Raw genomic sequence first — 23850 nt, forward strand, 5'->3', positions numbered from 1 at the left:
TGTTTGTGTGTCAAGGTAAGTTATCAATAGGAAAACAATTTCTTCCATTGGTAAAATATGGAAGCTGTACAAAATCATGTAGCTCTCCAGATATTCGCAGCAATTTAGAGCACTTCTGAAATCTGTTTCTGCTTTCTACTGTAGGAAAACCTTCCCCCTTGCTTTTCTCTCTTGGTGTGGGGGGAGGTCAGGAAGGAGAGAGAAAGGTAAGGGAACACCTGCAAATATTGCAGACCATTGCAGAGGCTGAGCAAGAAAGGGAAAAAACAGATATTCTTCATCAGATAGATACTCATCAGTATTTTCTGAGCAGGTAAGACTCTTGTAACTACTCCATCTTTTAGAAATCTTTTCACAGTGAACCCAGAAGCAGCTGCTTACCGTCTGGGCCAATACTGATCTAAACACCACCATGAACTTGGGAAGACATTCATCACACCTATATGATGGTACAAAGAAGTTCCAGTGGGTAAGGCATAGATATGAACTTAACACAACATATGTGCTGCTGTAACTACCACCGTGTTGCCTGGAACTAACTAGCAAACATGGCAGGGAACATACAAGAGGTGTTGAGTTTGCAGACGTGAAATAACATTAACTTCAGTTTTCACTGAGTAAAATACACTATTAAGCTCATCCCCTCTAGCCAAACTTTATAACCTCCAAAATATATAGTCAGCACGTCAGGGTCCCTTTGACAGCATCTTTTTTTCATTAACCATCAGTGATTTGCATTAATTTTAATGCTGTCCTTCAAAGCTATAAGTGAAAAATATATTGCTTTTTCTACTACCAGATCAACAGACCTTGGTAACTAAGTCATTATATTTATTCTTTTTTATAAAAGATACTATATTAGCTTTCTTTTGACTCCTGTAATTTCCTCACTATTCCAGAATATTCAAGTGAAGAGTACAGGAACATGGAAGAAGGAATGGTGAACAGTTTAAATCTGGGTGGTACTGTTGGGGTTTTTTTGAGCAAGTTGTACCCAACAACGTGGGACAAACAAATTCCACTCTTTTTGGTATCTTATATAAGCACAGTCACAGAAACAGACTAGCAAATTAGTCACACATGTCATTAGAAGATGAGAAGGATGCCACAGAAACAAATGGACTTCATCAAAGGCTTGTAGAAAAGTCTCCCTTGGAGATAAAAGTTCTTTCTTACCTATGTCTTCTCCTAAGAAGCTTGAGGAAGGAGTCAAAATTATTTCAGTTATTATATGAAGTATCTGGTGAGAAAGGCACTTCAAATAGTGAAGACTACAAATGACAAGTTGGTTAACTACCTTCTTTCTGAAATGGGTTCTTTGAAGTAAAGTCATTTTAGCTCCCTAAAAGCACCTGGAAGAACATTTGCATGTTGAGACAAGCCTCACATGTGTAAGTATGTACATTTCCTTCTGCTGCAGATAGGTAAGAAAGCACCAAGCACATTCTCTTCCAAACAATTGTGGAAATAGAAATTACTTGCCAAAACATGTATTTTCATCAGAAGGCTAGGGCTAAGCCATATTGTCTGATAGATCCTGCTGCAGCTGCTCCAGCACATAAAAGGGCTGGAGTATTGCTCAGTGCAGGTAGTAGAGTACTGTCATTTTGAGAAGGAACTCCCAAAAAAACCTTGCCTGTAGAAAAAGCAGCAAAACATGCCAGTCAGTGAGACCAAAAAATGAGATCCCAGTTATGTTAACGTTGCATGTTTCATGAGTACTTCGCAGACTTGTCATGATTAAATGTCAGTATGACACCTAGGCATTCCCATTCTCTGCATCACCATTTCAGTTTCCATGGAAAGGACATGTACTTGTGCACAGTCCAGTAGGTGTGCTGTGGATGATCCAAGTGCAGACGATGAGGCACTCAGCTTGGCATTTTAGAGCTTATTCCAGTCTTGGTTTATTCCTCTTGTGCTCAGAAACAAAAGGATTTTCAGAGGACAACAAAAGATCCTTCAGGAGTAACTGGTTATTGCCAGATATAGTTGTGTGTAGATTTCCCAGGTGAAACCAAGCAAATGACTACATAAGCCAGAATGTGTTTTCATTAAGTTCTATGTGAAGCTCTCCAAGCAGTCAGTAAATAGGGAAGGAGAGACACAAAGAAAAAGTGACCTATGTTCTGCTTTGGCTAAGTTTTAAACATTAAAGTGCTTGAAGGAAGACTTGAATTAAACTTATGAATAGTCAGCCCTTTCAGTTAACAGACAAGCCAGCATTCAGCAAGGCCTTGCATGCATTCTTCATTTATAGAAGCACACAGATACTGACTTCATCTATGTCTCACTCTTAGCTGTCACCCATGCCACCTTAAATAACCAACAATTCTGGTCAAATATGTCTAAAACCACACTCAAGGGTAGGAGAGAAGACACCCTTTTCAAAGCCAGCTGATTACGGGGAAGTACATAACAGCCACTTCAACAATTTTTCTTTATCTGTATTAGGCTTCTTTTCTATTTCTCTTTATACTTGATCACTTGTAAACTGAAGATCTCCGATTCAATGCTTTCAGTAGCTGAAAGGATTTGAGGAATCTTCTGATTCCCATTTTACATGTTAACTTCCCACAATTAATGTCTCTTTCTTTAGTTTGCTTTTAGCTCTCAAAGACTGCTCCTGCATGGAATAAACCCTTACACTTTGTTGTTTAATCCTACTGATTTTTTTCATGCTTCCCTGAATACTTTTTCATTTAGTGATACATCAGCTGGGTTGAATATAAACAGCCTCCATGCCAAGTGTAAGATTTTAGCTTTAAATGAGCTGGCTAGTTGGAGAGAAAAGTAGGAACCTAAAACAAAACAAAAAACCCAACACAGAAGCCTTTGTTCCTTAGTTTGTAAGAAGTCTTTATGCCTAAATGATAAGATGGAAGCACCTGACTACCACCCAAATAATACACAGGCAGAAAAGAAAAAGCAGAGGTACAGTTAAAAGTAGAGATCACAGCTACCTTTACTTTTGGTTAGTCAAATTTTGCTATTACCAATCTTTATACAAGGAACTACTTCCCTCACATGTCTCACACTGATTAGTTCCACAGAGAAGGCACTTTGTGCGGAGGGGGAGGGAAAAATTCACCCACTGGACAAACAACTGACACGTCAACATTAGTGTGTTTTTAAGTCCTCGGTTTGACTCATCCGGAAAGACCCTCTCTAGATCCACCCTCCCATTCTTCTGGTGACAGTTAACTCATATTTATGTTATCCTTTCCAACCTATCCATATCTATGTCCTGACTTACACAAGGATCTCTCTTAAGAAAGACAATCCTTGGTGAAAATAAAAGCCTAGTATTTTGGCCATTGTTATCAGAATGCTAGTTACTTTTGTGAATTACCATTACATAGAGAGAATCCACAAAATTGAGGTGCTAAACTATAACTTCTCTTGGATTTTCACATCACACCTTAATACAAAATAAACATACATAGAAAGTAAAACTATTGAAAGCCTCTACAACTGTTAATATAAAAGCCATGATACTCCAAATTATTTCTGTATATCTGCCTGCCTTTACAAGACCTTCAAATGTGCTCAGAGAATAGAGGTAAATTAGAACACTTCAGTGGAATTGCTGCTCTCGGAGCAGAACAGGAATACTTCAGACAAGGGAATGGGAAGCTGAAATTCTTCAACACAACAAACAGCAGATATGATTAAGTAAGTGTTCAAGAAAAGTGTCACAGAAGGAACATCAGTTGAAAGACAGATCTCACAGGATGCATTGAAAGCTTCCGCTGTTTTCATTAGTTTGAACAGAGAAAAGCCAGACAAATTAGCTGAAAATCTGGCCTGCCTCAACAGCAACCACATCAAAGGAAAGTCAGGTAAACTAAAAGGCTATTAGGAGATTTTATTTTCTAAACAACATCCAAATTACTACTGTGAAATGGCAGCTAACCCACACCAATTCCCAGACCAAGTTTTGGACTTGTTCAGAAGAACAAGTTGACACAAGCCAAAAACGTACCAAAACCCTTGGAAACAGTTTAACAGTCATACATGAAACTGCCCTAGCTCAGCAGTATTCACAGACACTGTTTAACTTAAAGATTGCAACTCTGATCCTGCTGATACCCATTCCATACAAACAAAAAACCCTCAAAAACCCCACACTTGTCACCAAAATTCATACAAGAATAGAATTACAAAAGAAGACACTGAAGAGCAGCCCTGAGAGGACAGTGTAATGAATTGCTGCTAAGGGCAGAGACACAGGCAACTGGTCCTCTCAGGAGGAGCTGGACAGAAGAATTTACTTCCCAAAAGCTTGCCAAAAGCATGCCTAGACACCAAAACGAGGTGCTCAGGTGCTACCTAAGGCTCAAAGAACACACCATGTTCAATAAATGGCTCAGATTACTCAGCCTGGAAAGCTGGGGAAACTTAGAATGGTTTTGGCACTTTTTCCTCCCACTGCAGTAGGAGATTAATGCAACATACCACCACAGGAAGAAAGGCAGTCATTTGGATGCTGACCCCAAAAGAGTGCTAAGATTTTCTTCTTTCTAGAATTCTGCCTTGTAGTTTGCTTAAGAAATCATATGCATTTAAGGTATGCAATCTGTTAGTTTCCAAATAAACGTATAAGAAAGGTATGAGAAAGTAGTTAAGAACACATATTTATAAAATACTGTGCTACCCAACTATCAATTCAAAAATCTGACTTACTGACAAAAATTAGTAAAAAAGTATACTTGCAAAACTTGCAAAAGAGGTAGCTGTGCCTGGCTTAGCCAGACCAAGAAGGCTAGAGGAGAATGGAAGAACAGAAATGCTAACAAAGAGTGGACTTGAAGAATCTAGTAAATTTACACAACACACATTTGCATAGTGTGCTGTCCCACTAGAAACAATGCTTAAGAAGCAGAGCTGCAGTCTGTAACGGATGAATGGCCCTTCAGAAATTGCTTCTGTGAGGCACAAAAGTGATAGAAAAGAATTTTCTGCTTGGAAGGAAATAGCACGCTGCAGCAGTCATCAGAAATCGGTACCTCTTCCTGGAGATTAGCATAAATAACTCCCTGATCTGCAGTCTTATCAGCTATACAAATGTGGGAAAACAATGTTTAAATAACAGCTTTCATCACTTACTTGCAAATGTTGTCAGTGAAAATGGAAGTGCTGTAAAGTGTCTTGAGGTCTTCCATGATGAAAGGTGCTACATAAATAATATATTTCCCCACTATCTGAGAAAAAGAGGATAACAGAAATGCTTCTTCTTGCTCTTTGGTCTGTACAGCAATTGCATAAATGTGCAGAATGTACAATTGAAAAGTATCTTCTAGAGTGACAATTAACTAATGCATCATACTATGCAAAATATCTTCGTGCAATTCCTTCCTTATGTGCTAATGAAATCATTCCCCATTATTAGCTTTCTATATACTAAAAGCCTATTGTTACATGAACATATAACGAATACTAAAGTGTCAGTGAGGAAGTGATGTTACATGCTTAAATTTCTTCATACAGTATCTGTGTTCCTCCAGGTGCATGGCTATCATGTGTTCATCTTCTATAAATACCCATTCAAACTTTTTTTTTTTTTTGTTCTGGAGATGCTCTGTCCATGTGTTGGGGATGGGTGAAGGCTTTGCAGATGTTTCTTACCATTTATCAGTGGTTTTGCTTTTGTAAAATTCAAGAGTCAGTCCCTAGTAGTACCACATTAGGTAAAGATACAAAAATTTCACTCTGAAAGGATTCGTAGCGGTGGTGGCATTATTTTTGCACATCATCACTCAGAGTGAATGACAGTGGCGTTATACAATTCTTTACTGCCTTATAATATTATAGCTGCCATTCAACAGATCAACACCTGAACTCCCCGCAGGCAAATAAACACATTAAAAAGAAGTGTTCAACAAGGCCTCCAGCTATCCAGTATAACTAAGAGGACTCCCTATTCAGGATTAATATTCTGCTTGGAAAAGTTTTTGGCGTTTGTCTAAGAACTGAATGTAAACATTAGTAGCCTGTAAATAAACAAATATATGATAAAATGGGCTTACTTCACTGGCAAAAAAGCTGTGGTTTCCTTAGGCTTTTAAGGCATGCTGTAATCAATTTTGATAAGCAATATCTCTTTCTCAGGTCATACAAGCTTCTATATTCATGCATACTCCATTCACATATCTTATCACACTGACTCCATGAGACCTTACAAATAACAGTTACTTAAAATGCAGCAGTCTATTTTTAGTTTGTTTGGTTTTTATTAAATGAAGTATTTCACATTATGCCTGCCTTTTAGAGTCTGTTTTTTCTTTTTCACATGCTTCAATTCTTATGTGCATTAATGAATCCTATTCTCTTATTTTCTGCTTGCCATGTCTGAGCTCACAAACATTAGCCCAAATCAGTAAAGCTTCCATCATCCCACCATTTTAAAATAAGAGTAATACAAAACAAAGGAAGGATTTATGACTGAATCTCTCTTGCTCTATAAGGCTAGACACAGTTTGTTCTTTCTTACATTTAAAATACGTATTTTTGATATCCAACTACCAACTTTTATGTCTCCTGCTAATGGCACCAGTTTCTTCTAGTCATACAAACATACTATTGTACTGATGCTACAATGAAAATGAACCTAACAGGGACACAAGAGATCGGCCCAAATGAAACATGTAGTTAGTAACTGGGAAAAATACGCATAGTAAAAAAACTGGGAAAGAAATGGAACAGAAATAGAAATTTCATGCTGTTAAACAGAGTTCCTAAGTTCTGACCACTGCACATCAGAAATAAATTTGCAGGAAGTATATAAAAACCTGATGAAGGATGAATCAGATAAAGAACAGAGTCTATATATGCAGAAAGAGTAAACAGAGCAAGATAACTGTTCTTGAGGAAAAAGAAAATGTGATAGATATGTGAAATCATGACTCGTGAGAAACTAAAAACAATTGTTTAATATTTCTCACACCATATCAATTAAAAGGGCCCCCAATTAAAGCACTGGACAACAAATTTTAAGGCAAAACAAAGAGACTTACTTCCTTACACTCCACATGCACTGAATCATGTAACTGCCAAAAGGATACTGTGGAGGCTGAAAATACAAATCAGATTAACCAAACACATTCAGTGAAGACATGATGCCTGCTGCAATTAAACGTAATAGTGAAAACATTACTTTATGCTCACGGAACTCCTAATCAATGCTGAGCACCAGACACTGGGAGACTGTACCAAAAGATGATTACACCATTTAATTTATGCATTACATCTCTAAGCATCCTTTACTGGAATTTTGCCAGCGATCTTATTTTAACAGCAGATTTATATTCTTACAGGCTATGCTTATGATGATATTCCACACAGCTTTTCTGAATAAAAAGAGGGTTTCGTCCATCCTATACAGTTTGAACAGGCATCTGACAGTCACCGTTCTAGTATGAACAACTATTTTTTAATTTACTAGTTATACTAAACCCAACCAATGCCATCTGTCATGCACTACAGGAAAGAAATAAAAGTCTCCATATGTATTTCATTTAAAAAAAAAAAGAAGATCACAAAAAAGACACTCACCCTAATAGTTCCTAAAAGCTTTTGCTAAACTTAAGAGACATCTTTCATTTATTTTTTGTTATATATTTTTTGCAGTGTATAATAGTGTTTTCTTGGAATTCACTATCAACATGCAAATATCAAGAACTTTCTGTGCCTCAAGCGTGCGTCTTGGGAAGTCCGAAAGCAGCAGAGTCTGTTTATCCTGATTGTCCTTTTAAATTTACATCTCAGTGAAGTGAGAATGACAGTGAACTGCCACTTAACATCAAGAATTTTTCTTGGTCCCCTTGTGGATAGATGATTTCAAAGTAGAAATAAATTTCTAGGTTAGACAAAAAAACCCCCAACCACACCACATAAATCTAGAGAGTTACAGACCAGAAACATTAGTCAGAACTCTAGAAATTCTTTGAAAGGAAAGTTGAGAATCCAAGTCACTTGTTAGATTGGACAAGGAAAACAGGGAATTGATGGAACATTTGTTTACCTAAATTTAGTTTAGAACAGACTTTTCCATGAAAAAAAAAAAAAAATGTATTAGGAGACGCTCTTGATCAAGGCTCCAGTTCTGCTATTATTTCCCTTGCTTTGAAGTGAGAAAACTGCTTTTGAGCCTTGGCCTGAAGGAGTTCACATCAGCTGAGCTCAAGACTTCTGAGCATAGAGAATCTGTGCACTCATACTTTTTTCAGTTCTTTGGGTTGATCAGCTATCCAAACAGCAGCAGTCATTTTCACAGAACACCTTGTACAGGATTCACTGACAGCTTTCTCATTGAGCATCTTAACTTTGACTCTCCTATGCAGTTTACCTCTCTCCAACCTACGAACAGTCAACGAGTTAAGTAGAGATGCTGAACAGGAACCAATTTAAGGCTGCCACTGAAGTAATAATATCCTTTACCAATATGATCCACAGTATTTTAAGTGAGGTTTAACATGTACTATAAACAGTATCATGGAAGGACCATTAATAAGCATTTGTGCTATTTTAAAACAACAGGTGGTGAGATCGTTTCACCACAGTTATGCGCTCACCATATGTGTAAGTGGAAATTCTGTAGGAGGTAGAAGGCAAATGAGTGAATAGTTAACAAATATATATATTATATAAAATATACAATTATATAGATATATTAAGATGTATATGATCTCATTAAAGCTGCAGCACATTTTACAGGCTAGCTAAGAGCTGCCAAGATAACTTTGATATACCTTTGGATCTTTTGGAATAGTTGCTAGAACAAAGATGTGACAAAAAAAGCAAAGTAAGAGAAACTGAAATTGTATGTTGGAGTTAGACCTATTTGCTTATCACATCTGACATTAGTGCAGAAAGGAATGCACAACTGTGCAAAGATCAGCCAGCTGCTTTAACGTACTTCTGAACACAGGGCAGGTTAAATTGTCCATGCGTCCTGTAAAGCCAAAGAACAGCAATGGAGCCAATTTTAATAAAGGTTAGAAAACAAAACAAATTCTACTAGAGACAACTACACCTTGGCTGACATGGAAATTCTTCCACTGCAGCTCTTCTGCAGAGTTCATGTTTTATACTGGGTCCACCCAGGGAACAAGGGCAGATACCCTGGAATCATTTTACCACTGCAGAAACACAACCAAGCTCAGAAATGCAGCATATCTTCAATATGTTAGGGAGGACAAAAACCGCTATCATATCTTATTGGTTCTACCATAACAATTAGAGGAAAAAAAATTATTTGATCTGGCATTTGGCTGGGACATTTGCATTAACTCTCCTACAAGAGAGTCCATTTTGTGTTACTTTCTCCTCTGATATATTTATATTTAAAGATAGGGATATATACTGGAAGCACACAGTACTTGTACAATCAGATCCTTTCTTTTATAATGTTGTTTTAACAGAGCCATTTTGTAAGAGTACACAATATGAAGTCTTTCTCAAAACTACTCTCTCAATGCATCATGAAACTCAGAAATACAAATGGATTCATGCTTGTGTTGCTGTCACATGCAGTCCTCTTCAACAGAAAGGCTTAAATCTCCTTGCTTTTGCAAAAAAGCATATATGAACTCTGCTTCTGAACTTCTATCTCCATATTTCCGATATTAAACTCCGGGGCTCATTACCTGGGCTGTGAAGTGCTGACTTACTTGATTTGGTCAAATTCAAGATAGAAAGTTATTTAATGCCTGCCTTGTTCCCACCACTAATGTATTATAAATGGATAAAACTCTTAATTCTCGTTAACAATTGTTACCTTTGCAGTTGTCTGTCCATTCACAGAAAGATCTTCTATTGACAATAATTGGATTCCAACATGAATTCCATTTGCATAGTAGGAGGCGAAGTTTAAGTTTATGCATTTATTTCTCAGAGGGAAATTTTTTCTCACCTAGAAATGTTAGCTACTGCACATAAAGGGTATGCATTTGGAAAGTGTCAATACATTTGTTCTTCAGAAGAAAACATGGTATCACTACCATTAAAAAACTCCGACGGTTTGCACATGCTAAAGTACATAGTCTTAAATTCACTGTATAATAATACCTGTCCACTCACACCCTGCTCAAGCCTTTCTTTAAGGAATTCTTAATTTGGGGAAAATAATCCAACTCAAAGCCTAGTAACAACATAACTGAAAAATTACATGCTTGCTCTGGAACATGGTTACTTCAGTTAGTTCAAACAGCACTTAGAAACATCATCTTTAAACATTCTCATAATAATAGAAAATCTATTTAACTGAACTGTTTCATTTCAGCCCTTAGAAAGGACCACAAATGAAATCAAACCTCTGCAACTTCAAGTGCATTCAAGGTTACTGGGTTTTCCAGTTTGTTCTCCTAAGGAAACAATCCTTATGCAAACATACCCATCTGGGCCCCACTCATAAATTTGATCAAATGAACCTGCTGGTTCAAAGACTGACTGCGGCCTAGAAATCTCAAAGATAATTAAGCTCTTACAAATTTGAAGAACTAACCCAGACAAAGAGTTCCAAAATAGCAGACCCTCTGAGGAAAACGCAGCTAAATCTCAGCTGCTACCCAGTCTGTCTGGCATCAACCAGCTGGCCAACTAGGCTGTTCTTCCAGTCAGCGGGGCTGTTGCCCCAGATTAACCACAATAAAGATGCTCTTCTTTGCTTGGCAGAGGTATGGAAGTTACTGTAACAGAAGGAGGAAGAGGAGTTCTGGGAGAGAAGTCTGTAGGAAGTGGATTTACATCAGTTACACCACTGAACTATAGTCACACTGATAATTGGATATACATGTTTTCTATGGACACATGCACTCTTGCATTTTACACGATTACACCATCTGTCTTTGGAGTACGCACAAGATAAAACCAAAAGCAATTCAAGTTTTCTGTGTCAAACCAATCAGATATACATTCACATCTACAATAACCTATGGCTCATAGTGAACTACTCCCTTCATCTCTGCCACCACATTGTTTTAAAAAAATGTTAAGTCTTTTGAAACATTGTTTAGATTTGCCAGGAAGAACAAATGGCTAAATTTACTGTGCTAACATGTCAACATTAGTGAATGCTCATACTACCCTGTGTTTGCAACAACAGAATGGGAGACCATTACTTGATGCTCTCTTCAGCAAAGAGACTGGCTTTACATAGAAGGGGTGGACTACTATGAGAAGTATCTGAACTCAGCTACATGGTTTCTTTTTCCAGCCAAAGGCAACTAGAAGAGAAATCAGCAAATGACTATGACATTGAAACTGCTGAGACAGTCAGCCATGCTCTTTTCTAGAAAGGAAAAAACAGTAGAGATGTCATAATTCAGACTCCCAAGTGTTTTACAGGAACAAAGTAAATGGTCGGTAGACAAAAGATATTTTTGATGGAATGAGAATTTTTTTCTATCTTGACATGCATACATTGGCTGTGCTATGGGGTGCTTAAAAGGAAGAAGCTTATACGAGGGTCATAGTTAATAACTGTTCTTCAGAGCAAAGATTTATCTGTTGAACTAATTTCTGACACTGCAATTCACCAGTCACTCTTTGTTTCAGCCTTGTGAAGACTCAATTGTCTTTTATACACGTTTCCTGTCCCTGTAGCCATCATTTGCCTTCTGTGTACCCAGCAACAGTACTGAGGCAAGTACATGTATTTAAACATCTTCCCAGAAATAATGACAACAGACCAAGCAACTGCCTGTTACCTCCTTAAGTATTACTTCTGTCACTAGCACCATGACCAGAGGCTTCAACCACAACTGGGATCCCACAACTGTGTGAGCTGCTCTGTGAACACACAGGATAACAGGATCCTTTAAGATGAACATACAAGTAAATAGACATTGAATAAAATAACCTTCAGCTTCCAACATTCTGCTTCCTTTTTTTCATTAAGAGCAGATTAATACCCTATCCTTTTCTTCCCAGAGGCGCAATCATTGCTCTTGCTTCCAGACCAAATCACATAGAGCCATTAATCACTACTACATGCAGATAGTGCTCATTCTAATGATCTGCCCCTGCATGTCAACCCCAGCCTCCTGTATTGACATGCCTGCTTTAGAGCCACCTTTTTTAGAGCAGAACAAAGGAAAAACAAAACCAAAAATCACCAATATATCAGACGAAGACGTAGGCCAGGCTGATTTTTTCCTTCCACTCAATTCCAAAAGATCACTCATGTAATGTTAAGACCTGTGTACATACCACAAACGATGTACAATGTCAATGGCCAAGCTACAATGCTGCATGTACTCCTGTTTTTCCACTTCTACAGGTCATATGACAGGAGAACAACTCACTAATTCTTCCACTTAGCATACAAAGGCGTTTGAATTTTGCTACTATTTTGTTAGTCCCAAACCTTGTGCTAGAAGATAAAAATGGAAAAAGGAGAAAACCACAGGCACAAGTCCCCGAAAAAGAATCCATTTTGGCATAAGGTCTGGTTCTCCAACTTCTACACTCCCTCCAGTTCCCTGTGAAGCGACTTCCAAATCCAGGAATGTAAACCAGACGACATCCTTTTTAGCTTCTGTTTCCCTGCAACCCTTCTGTCCTAAGATGTCTTCCCCGCCACTTCAGGGACGCACATCGGGCCGGAGGGAGCAAGAGGAAACCCGGAGCGCAGTCCTGCACCTGTCGCCGCGCTCCACGGTCCTTCCCGCCTTCGCGCCCGTCCTGTGCTGCGCCACAGACAAAATGCCCCCTCCACGCGCGGGAATCCCTGCTGACAAGGGCAAAGAAAGCAGCCCGGGCTGCCGAGCAGAGCGCTGGCACGGAGCCACTGCCCATCCTGGCAGTAAGAGATAAAGTGCTACACTGTGGCGCTTCTGAGAGGGCAGCCTTTCTGCTTTTGGAGGGACTCACAGCAGGAGGGCGGAGGAGGAAGCTACATGCTCGAGCACAGCTGCAGACACTGCCTGGGCGCACGCAGCACGGCGGCTGCTTCCCGGGCCGCCAGCCCGGCCTTCCCCGCGCTGGGCCAGCCGAGACGGGCAGCTCGCAGCGGCAGCGTCGCGGCTCCCCAGCCGGGCAGCGCCGCAGCGCTCGCCGCCCGCCCCCGCGCCCGCCCCCGGCGGCTCCCCCTCACCTTCCCAGCGACCGGCTCAGCGCATCTTCCTCTCTCCCTCCCGCAGCGGCTGCTCGAGGCGGCCCAGAGCCCCTGGGCTCAGCGGAGCGGGGTGCCCGGCGCTGCCCCTCCCTCAGCCGGCGGCAGCTCCCGCTGTCACTTCACCCCCACATCCCGCCGGCGGCGGCAGCTGCTGCTGCTCCTAAATTCACGGCGCTCCGGCGGCATGAAGTCATCCTCCCCGCCCCCTCCCCGGGCCGCCGCACTCCGCTCCCGCCGCGGAGAGGGAGACGGCCCCTCCGCCCGGCCGCCCGAGCTCCGCGGGGCCCTGGCGCTCCACCCCCGCCCGATGGGGCCGACACTCCCGCGGTACCACACGCACCCCGCTGCCCGGGAAGCCGCCAAGGATGGCACGGTCCCCCGGCGGCGCGGCTGCGGGTCGGGGGTCCCTCCCCGGGCACGACGGAAGGATGGGCCGCTCCGCTCCGCTCCGCCCCGTGCCAGCCTTCCCCTCTCGGGAGTCCCCTCAGCGGGCTGCGCGCAGCGCGGAGCTCCCGCCCCACGGTCGGCGGCGCGCGGCCCGCTCCCGCCGCCGCCGCCCCCCCCCCCCCCCCCCGCAGTGTCCGGCACCGAGGCCTCGCCGCTCTGCCCAACCCGGTCGTACGGGGCTAAGCGGCGAGGAGCGGGGGAGGGCAGGCTCCCGCACCGCTGCAAGGCCGGAGCCAAGGGAGGGCCTCGCCCCGGGAGAGCTTTGTGTGTGTCTCCCTGTTTTGAAGGAAAATCTGCTGTAATCCCTCGTGCTGGTGCGGGGGCGCCCAGCTCTCCCCTCTCCTCTCCCGGCCTCAGGGCACCCAAGCGCTCCGCAGCCTGTGCCCCTAAAAAATGCAGCTGTTTTTGGGGTGGAGAGGAGTCTCCTCGCCAGCGGCTCTTGCTCTGTGTCTGGGAGGGAAGAGCAGAGGAAAGGCACTGCGTTCAAGGTCATCGGGACACACTTCTCCCTTACCGAGGGCCTCCTGATATTTTTAAGATCCACTAGTAGGCAGCTTGTCTGGTTTTGTTACAGAGTGCTGTGCGGTGCTGGGTAACTGACAGGCTCATAAAGAAGGCTGGATTCCTGTCACAGTTTACAATCCCACAAGCTCATCCCATGTGGAGGACAAGCTATGTTGCTGCATAAATAACACCAGGCAGTCTGGGTCACCAAATCATCGTAGTCTGAGAGCTCTTCGTATTTCATGATCAAGGCAGGGTCGTTCCTGGTCAAGAAAAGTCCTGCTGGACGAGCTCCCAGGAAAACACAAAAGTGAGCACAGGTGTTTCTAAGGTGCCGTACCTGCTCTGTTGACCCGGTAGCCAAGTGGTGACTCAGCAAGATTTTGGAGTAGACCTGAGTTGGAAATGTTGACGTTTTCCATGGTGGTGAGGTCTGAAACAGGAGAAGAGCTGCTTCAGTGGCCTGGGTTGTCTGTAAGGTTGTCTAGGAAGGTTGTCTGTAGTGGTAGAGGAAAGCGGAAAAGGGGAGAGGAATCACCTTAAGGTAAGGATCTTAATCTCTGTCTCTCAGATGAAATATAAAAACTCTGAGCTGAAGTTCCCTCTTGGAAATTCATTGCATTTATTTGTATAGTGGTTATGGTAGTAAGGCTTTTAACTGTGCCAATGTCTTTGATTTGATTCCCCGTACCTGTGCAGTCTGACAGTTGCACGAATTTTGGGCTGCTCCAGGTTACTCTCTGCCTTGAACCTCTTCTGTTGATTGGCATTAAAGACCTGGATGTGCAGCACTGGCAGCATTTCAACAGTGATATTTAATCTGCTTACAGTGTGTTAGGTTAGGTGATTAAAGGCTCATCTCCACATACACATAGGAGCTCAGGGGCACGTGGGCAGGCGGAGGAGCCCCAGTAACCGGGTCAGAGAAAGGGAGCCCCTGCCCAGCCCTCCCAGGGCTGTCCAGGGGAGCCTCAGCCCCATGGGGCTGGGGATGCACACCCAGCAGTCAACCAAAAAGCTCTATGTGTCGCGTCACGGATTGAGGGGGATACTGCCTAGGGGTACAGGATGCATTGTGGGATGTATAATAGGAAGAGCATTTTGGGATTGTACAAGGCTTATTATGGGATGTTTAGAGCAAGAACAAAAGGTGGGGAAAGGGAGGGATCAAGGTGATATGGGAATGAGCAAGTGTGGGAAAATACTGGGACGAGGAGGTAAATAGGGCTAGTTCTGTGTAAACAAGCTGGTGGTCACTACGCTTGTCTGGCTACACCCTGCGCCTGATCAGTGCAGTCTCTCCTGTCTTCTCATTAAACTCTATTTCTAACTCTTTTGCTGGGTGAGAGGGCTCTCTGTTCTCTGGGGGGGTGGGGGGGTGCCAGCAGCAAGAGTCACACCTCAGGTCATAGGGACCCATGCCAGAGAGAAGGACCGGATTGCACCTTTCATGCCATCTGTGTTTGCTTGAGTGTATCCATGTTGATCTGTGCAGTTGGCCATGTGCATATTTATATCTATGTTTTTGTATACATACCTAATGTGTGTGTGTGCCTATTAGGAATATGTGCTCAGACTTGCTACTGACTAGACCTAGGAAAATGGAGCCACGGCAGCCTCTTCTATTGGGCTACATGGTTCAGCAACTCCTAACACAACCCACTAAATGGTTAGTGTACTAGAAAATCCTTGATCTTTGTAAAATTAATAATAATTATTATTATTATAAATTATATTAGATAAATAAAGCTTTAATTAGAAATAAAATAAAGCTTTTATTAGAAATATAATATTCTATTTCTTTGGTATCAGTAAATTCCAGATTCAAGAGAAGTAAATGCTCCTGGCCCAAGAGTATTAATTTGTTCTCATCAATATACATAATTACAAAAAAAAAGGAAGGATGCATGGGCAAGACACCTATAGAATTTGATTTTAGTAGAAAGATGTATAGGTGTGCATCATTTAGCAACATTCAGAGAGCCTGTTCTACTCAGAGAATATAATCTTCAATTTACTAATCATGGATTCCATCAGTTTAAAATAAATGCAAATATAAATACAAATTGATTGAAATCTAAGCATTTCAGCTTTAACAGGATACACTGTAGGGAAGATAGAAGGAACTAGTTGGTGAAATCAGTTGAACAGCTGAATATGGGGAAAGCTTGGAAATTTCGTTAGTAAGTGAGAACAATGTATAAGGAGGAACTCCAGACTTAACTGCAAAGGGGGTGACTTCACATAAGATATGAGATGTAGGTTGTCAACCAAGAAATGAAGAGAAAGTTGTGGCTTGGAGGTTAGAAATAGCAAGGGTAAGGTGAGATTTGCCAACATTCAAATTAAATTAGATCATGAAAATAAATAATAGTAAAAGATGCATCACTTGTAAAAATGTAAAGAAATCCTGAAAATAAGAAGTTAAGCTCTTTTTTCGTGAGGATGGGGTGAAAAATCTAGGCTCTCTCCCTCAAACTGAATACTTTGCTTTCCTGATGATTGCTGGTTGGAATAAAGAGTGGAGCGAAGGAAAAACAATGAAGGGGAATGAATGAATGAATGAATGAATGAATGTATACAACTGAATGTTATTGTTTTCACAGTGAAATTAAAATCAGAAGAGTGTGTTCAAGTCAGAGGAGTAAATCATCTAAATGTAACAGAAAACGTATGGTATAAAGTCTGAAGAAATTTTTGTATGTCAAAGGTGGTCCCCTATTCCTGGAGATTATCAGACAGTACCAGTATTTAAAAAATAAGAAGAGGCCTAGGAAATACCAGTTACATGAGCTAGTTGGTGGTAGCATGCAACACCGAAATTCAGGAATGTTTTTACTATGGAATCCATTTGATAAACTGCACAATATAGGGACAGGTGTAAGGTAGATACAGTGTACATGTAAGAGACTAGGAATATGAAGGATGGCAACAAGTTGTCTTGTGAAGGCAAGATGTCATTCTGGAGAAAGCTTAGGGGTAGCATTTAAAAAAAAGTAATCTTAGATTTCATTTTATTTAGCATTTTCAGTAGCAGTCTTGGCAAGTGAGTGTAAATGAATTAAATTTGGATAAGAAACACTATCAATATACAGGATGTTTGGAATAACATACTGACCAGATGAGGAGTAAAATCAGAGAACTGGGATGAAGTTTTAATGGAAAAAAGCCAAAAATTTTAGCTATACACTAGAGACTCTTCAGCTGGGATTCACAAAGGAAAAGAAGGAAAATTTCAGAACTATTAGATGATCCTAGGATGACTCTGAGCTAGCGGTGTCATAAGTTTTGAGAAATGAAAACGTATTTTTATCACATATCAATTGAGGCTAGTATACATACGGAATTTTGGTGTCCTGTCTGTATCTCTGCTTAACTGTTTGAGTTTGCTATGGTGACACTTCTCAGTAGAAAGTGTATTACAAGTAACAAATAGCTTTACAGAAAGCTGTTCTTTGCAATTAACCAGTGACTTGAAAACACTTAGATCAAGTGGCCAAATAGTAAGTATGTGGCCAGCCATGCGCTAATTTGAAAAATAAGAACAAATGGCAAGAATCAAGTGCATCCACAGAATAATTTGTAAGAAGTGTGTAAACAGGACAAGTATGCATGTGTACATGAGCTATGAATTTTAACAGTAAAATGGAGAAGATCACTTCATACATTGCCTCTGGGTTTGACTTCAGTGTGTCTGTAACTTAGGGAATGTGTGTATATTTCTTGGTCTATGTTCAGAGGCAGAGTAAGGTAAACTCCCATGGGCCTACTTTTCATTTCAATTTTACCTAGGCATTTAATGCATCAAAAATCTATGCCATAGATTGTATAGCAGTATTAACAGCTTGTGGGAACTTTCTGAAGCTTTCCTGTTAGGAAATACTTCATCGTACTCTTGCTCACATAAACATACGTGAGTGTATACTTATGTAGAAATAAGGATATGCTCACATATGTATTTATGTAGAAATATAAGACTTTTCATGAGCATTACGATCTTCAGAAATCTCCTAATGAAAAGAGCTGACTTAGCTTTTTTACCACTTCACTTGGTACCAGTGGTAAAAACGTCATAGACCATGAGGGTTGGTAAAAGTGGATCTGATTTACAAGGTGTCTTACTAATGAAGGCATATATTATGTGGAGAACTGTTGTGTTTTAGCTCAGGTAGGCATCTCAGCCCCACACAGTCGCTTGCTCGCGACCTCCCGCAATGGTGTGGGGAAGAGAATTGAAAGGGTAAAAGTGAGGCAACTCGAGGGCTGAGATAAAGACAGTTTAATACATAAAGGAAAAGCGGTGCGTGCAAGCAAAGCAAAATAAGGAATTTGTTCACCACTTCCCATCGGCAGGCAGGTGTTCAGCCATCTCCAGGAAAGCAGGGCCCCATCATGTGTAATGGTTCCTTGGGAAGACAAATGATATGACTCCAAACAGCCTCCCTTCCTTCTTCTTTCCCCAGCTTTTATTGCTGGGCAGAACATATTATGGTATGGAATATTCCTTTGGTCAGTTGGGGTCAGCTGTCCCAGCTGTGTCCCTGCTCAATTTCTTGTGCACCCCCAGCCTACTTGCTGGTGGTCTGGTGTGAGAAACAGAAATGGCCTTGATGCTGTATAAGCACTGCTCAGCAATAACTAAAACATCTGTGTGTTATTGACACTGTTTTGATCACAAATCCAAACATTAATACCATACAAGCTGTTATGAAGAAAATTAACTCTACCCCAGCCAGAAGTAGTACAAGAACATAAGAAGATATGAGGATCACTGCATATAGGCTTCTCTAAAGTTTATATACCTGAAACTAGGAAAATTGGTTGTACTGAGTATAAAAAAGAACTCTGATCTCCCATCCACTTTTTTCTGCCTAAATAGCCTACGTCCTATGGACCTGCTTATGTGACAGTTACCTACATTACGTTCTTCTCGTGAGTTCCTAAATTCTAGTGCTTTGTTCAGGTAATGAATGGCATTCCTCAGGGGTCAGTATTGGGACTGGCACTGTTTAACCGTCTTCTTGGAGACATGGACAGTGGGATTGAGTGCACCCTCATCAAGTTCACCAATGACACCAAGCTGTGTGGTGCAGTTGACATGCTGGAGGGAAGGGATGGGCCATCCAGAGGGGCCTGGACAGGCTTGAGAGGTGGGACCATGCCAACCTCCTGAAGTTCAACAAGGCCAAGTGCAAGGTGCTGCACATGGGTTGAGGCAATCCCAAGCACAAATACAGGCTGGGCGGAGAATGGATTGAGAGCAGCCCTGAGGGGGACTTGGGGGTATTGGTGGATGGAAAACACCAGCAATGTGCGCTCGCATCCCAGAAAGCAAACTGTATACTATATCGAACAGCAGGTTGAGGGAGGTGATTCTCTCCCTCTATTCCGCTCTTGTGAGACCCCACCTGGAGTACTGCGTTTAGCTCTGGGGCCCTCAACATAAGAAGGATGCGGACCTGCTTGAGCAAGCCCAGAGGAGGCCACAAAGATGATCAGGGGGCTGGAGCACCTCACTTGTGAGGACAGGCTGAGAGAGTTGGGGTTGTTCAGCCTGGAGAAGAGAAGGCTCTGGGGAGACCTTATAGCAGCTTTCCAGTACTTATAGGGGGCCTACAGGAAAGCTAGGGAGGGGTAATGGTTTATCAGGGGGTGCAGTGATAGTGATAGGAGGGGTAATGGTTTCAAACTGAAAGAGGGTGGATTTGGATTAGATGTAAGGAGGAAAGTATTTCCTGTGAGGGTGGTGAGACACTGGCACAGGTTGCCCAGAGAGGTTGTGGATGCCCCCTCCCTGGAAGTGTTCAAGGCCAGGTTGGACGGGGCTTTGAGCAACCTGGTCTAGTGGAAGGTGTCCCTGCCCATGGCAGGGGGGTTGGAACTGGATGATCTTTAAGGTCCTTTCCAACCCAAACCATTCTATGATTTTATGATTCTATGATTTTGGAGTCTCTGCAGTGGAAGCCAATGTGCTATTTTGTAGAGAACAACAGATACTTCTGTAATAACCAATTTATTTATCAGAGTTTGCCATAAGCTTTTTTTTTCCTTTTATTATTAAAATAAGTACTAATATACACTTTACTAACAGGGTTTTTCTGGATTTCTTCTGACTGCATTAAAATGAAAGCAAGACAATGAATAAACAGTTCTTACGAAATTTTACCAGCTTTGGGCTGGCAAAAGATCTGGGCAAAAATTTTACATAAGCATTCAAAAAATGACAGAAAAAACATTTGCCATGTGTCACCAGCAGTGCAGTATAAAATATTAAACACTATTTTACAATTCCCATGGAGAATATAACAAGTGCATACCCTACTGTATATAAACAGACTTGCTGACATTGAAACGCAATGTAAGAATGCATCATAAGAACCCTTAGTTATCCCCTTTAATACGTTAATGTCCATCTGATCCCTCTGACACTGTTTAGATTAAATAACTTCAGGTCCCACAAATTATGCACAAAATTAAAATTACTGTAGGCTTTCTACTAAGAAGAAACAGTACTTAAAAATGTTGATGTTGGAAGTATTGTTTCAGCAGATATTTTTACAAAGCAAATAGACTAAGCTGTCATGACCACTGTTTCAATTCCTTCCTTTCTTTCTTTCTTTCTTTCTTTCTTCCTTTCTTCCTTTCTTCCTTTCTTCCTTTCTTCCTTTCTTCCTTTCTTTCTTTCTTTCTTTCTTTCTTTCTTTCTTTCTTTCTTTCTTTCTTTCTTTCTTTCTTTCTTTCTTTCTTTCTTTCTTTCTTTCTTTCTTTCTTTCCTTCTTTCTTTCCTTCTTTCTTTCCTTCTTTCTTTCCTTCTTTCTTTCCTTCTTTCTTTCCTTCTTTCTTTCCTTCCTTCTTTCCTTCCTTCTTTCCTTCCTTCTTTCCTTCCTTCTTTCCTTCCTTCTTTCCTTCCTTCTTTCCTTCCTTCTTTCCTTCCTTCTTTCCTTCCTTCTTTCCTTCCTTCTTTCCTTCCTTCTTTCCTTCCTTCCTTCCTTCCTTCCTTCCTTCCTTCCTTCCTTCCTTCCTTCCTTCCTTCCTTCCTTCCTTCTTTCCTTCTTTCCTTCTTTCCTTCTTTCCTTCTTTCCTTCTTTCCTTCTTTCCTTCTTTCCTTCTTTCCTTCTTTCTTTCCCATTATAGCTTGTTATGCCTTTAAGTAAATGAAGTAAATTACGTAAATGAACACATTTTGTTCAATTTGTTGTATTTATGAGGTGTAATGTGTATGGCAGAAATAGTGACCCAAAAGTAGTATGATGATGAAGAATAACATTGCAAGAGGAACTACAATGTCAACAATACCCAAATAGACTTTCTTATAACTAAAACTGTGTTATGGTTTGAACTCAGCCAGTAGCCAATCACCACGTGGCCAGTCATTTACTTCCCCTCCCCCCCCTGTAAGGAACTGAAGGAAGAAATGCCTCAAACATTCATCGACACAGAAAACCTCAAGGACAAGCTGTGGCCTTTGGATTAGTCTAAGGAATGTCACCCAAGGAAGCGGGAGTGTATTGAAGGATGCACACCCACTCCCTTGCAGCTGCATTGACAAACTCCTTAGATAAGCCTCAAAGGGGCAGACAAGGACTGAGCGTAAACCCTATTGTGCAAGCCAGACATCAAGCTTGCCTTGCTAATGATCTCTGGGAACAGAGGAAAAACCAAAGCTGGGGAACAACCACCGACTCAACTGGAACCCATGCTCCATCTTTTTCCTCATCTCTCATGGAGATGAATTTGTGGAATACCTGACCTTCCTTGTCTACTATGCTAATCAGCTAATAAGATGAACTTAAAAAGGCAACAGAACCTTCGCTGTGTGGGCACCCACCACCCAGGATTACCGGACCTGAGACAACGCTGGATCCAGGGGTGGTGATCCGGATTTCTTTGACTCTTTCTCTCCTTTCTTTTTCTTTCCTTTCTTTTCTTTTCTTTCTTATAGATTTATAAGAGACCACATTGCTTATTATCCTTTTCCAAGTTTAAATTGTTCTCTACCACAAGTAAAACATTTTAACAGGTTGTTTGGTGTCATTTCACCAGTTTGGTGTCATTAATTAACCCAAGGGGATCACAGAACCCTTGCGATTCTCTGGGCTTCCAGTCTGGGTTGTGACACCCCCACCTCCCTGGTGAAATAGGGGAGGGACAAAAAAAGAAATTCATAGGTTGAATAAATAAAAATTTAGTAATAGTAACAGAACAACAGTAACAATATAAGTCCAAATGGGTAGTATACAATGCAGTTGCTCACCAGTCGGCGACTGGTACACAGCCCGCCCCCAGCAGTGATCCCAACTGCACCAAAAATCCCGCCGCGCCAACCAGGAAACGGAAATGAGAGAGCGCGCGTCTCCTTTATATACTGAGCATGACATCATGTGATATGGAATACTCCAATGACTGATCCGGGCCCGGCTGTCTAGCTGTGCTCCCTCTCAGCCCAAGGAAAGTTAACTCTATCCTGGCTGAAACCAGGACAAACCATCATCAAGAAAATACATTTAAAGTAGTGATATATATCTGCAGTCATTTCCAAACCATCTGGGAGGGAATAATCTTTAAAAACCAAACAACTCATGCTGCATTCAGTACAATGGTTTCTAATCTAAAGCAACAGGAATTTTTGAGTAATATGATCTGATTGCAGAGTTTACAATAACCAAACTCTGGATGCAGACAGCCTCTACCAGTGTTTCTCAGTATCCTCCTCTTAATGCTGGTTGCATATTTCCTTAGATCAGGATACTCAAGTTTTCAAGGCAGGGACTGTCAATGTTTCAGTTTGTACTTGCAGAATGACTGATGATAATTTATGACACTTGAGTCTCTACTATGATGTTTTGACTTTTATGCGCAAGACCCAGTTCTTCCCTAAGTTACAAGTTCTTTCAGCTGAGGGTAATGGAAGTTGTGAATGTACAGGGGGGTAGACCCTGGTCCTTAGCTTCCTGACGTCAGTAGGAACAGATGCATTTTCCTTTTTTTTTCCCTTGGGGCTTCCAGCATTGTCTCAGTACAAAGGAGTCTGATTTTCTTAATGCTATAATAGCAACCTGCTTGGGTTTTCTCATTTTACACTGTCAGCTTCATTGCTTGCTTATACATTTTCTAAACTTTGTAGGAATAATAGTCCCACAGTAGCATTTTCTGTGCTTAAAAATACATTACTAACATTGTAATGTAAAGCATCCTTCCAAGTGGGAAAAATAGCTTATAATAATATAATGCTGTTATAATGCATATGCCATAAGGGGATAAATTAAGACTGTATTAGTGTTCTCAATTCTGGCATTAGCCATAATGTTTTCTGAGCGCTTGACTTGTCAACGTTAGATTTTTCACATTTTTAGATGTAGTATGTGGAATCTGTTCTTTTTCTAGAAAAAAATTACTGTCATGTGGCAATTCTGATATCTACATAGGTCTTCAGTATGTTTACTTGTGTGAATGGATATCTAATGAAAGTTGTCCCTGCCCATGGGGCAGGGGGCGGGGCGGGGGGAGGGCAGCGGGATTGGGCTAGATGATCTATAAAGGTCCATTCAAGCCCAAACCATGCTATGATTCTATGATATTGAAGTGAGATGTAATACTTTACCTGTTGATTCTACAACTATTTGTCAACAGTGTAAAAGCAAAGACTGGAGAATCTTGGCATATGTTGTTCATGCCCTCTTCTGACTCCATATTTTCATCCCCTTGGATCTTCAACTTAATTCTCATCTTCAGGTTTCTTATACCAATCCCCACAGATGTTAGTTGTTATTCATTCTTTTTCT

At 41.3% G+C, this 23850-nt stretch overlaps 1 protein-coding gene across 2 annotated transcripts in view; it reads right to left on the bottom strand.

Annotated features, from left to right (window-relative positions):
* Nucleotides 1-13626, bottom strand: part of PKIA (cAMP-dependent protein kinase inhibitor alpha) — a 48407-nt gene extending 34781 nt beyond the window's left edge. The window contains exon 1 of one of the 2 annotated variants that reach the window (XM_074817076.1): nt 13458-13626. The gene's annotated coding sequence lies outside the window, so the exon portion shown is untranslated. Of the gene's footprint in view, nt 1-13096; nt 13312-13457 lie in introns of those variants that run through there. The other variant, XM_074817070.1, reaches the window with a different exon arrangement.
* Between the last annotated feature and the right edge of the window lie 10224 nt (nt 13627-23850).

This window comes from Strix aluco, chromosome 1, assembly GCF_031877795.1.
Source record: "Strix aluco isolate bStrAlu1 chromosome 1, bStrAlu1.hap1, whole genome shotgun sequence".
In the NCBI taxonomy this organism is placed as follows: domain Eukaryota; kingdom Metazoa; phylum Chordata; class Aves; order Strigiformes; family Strigidae; genus Strix; species Strix aluco.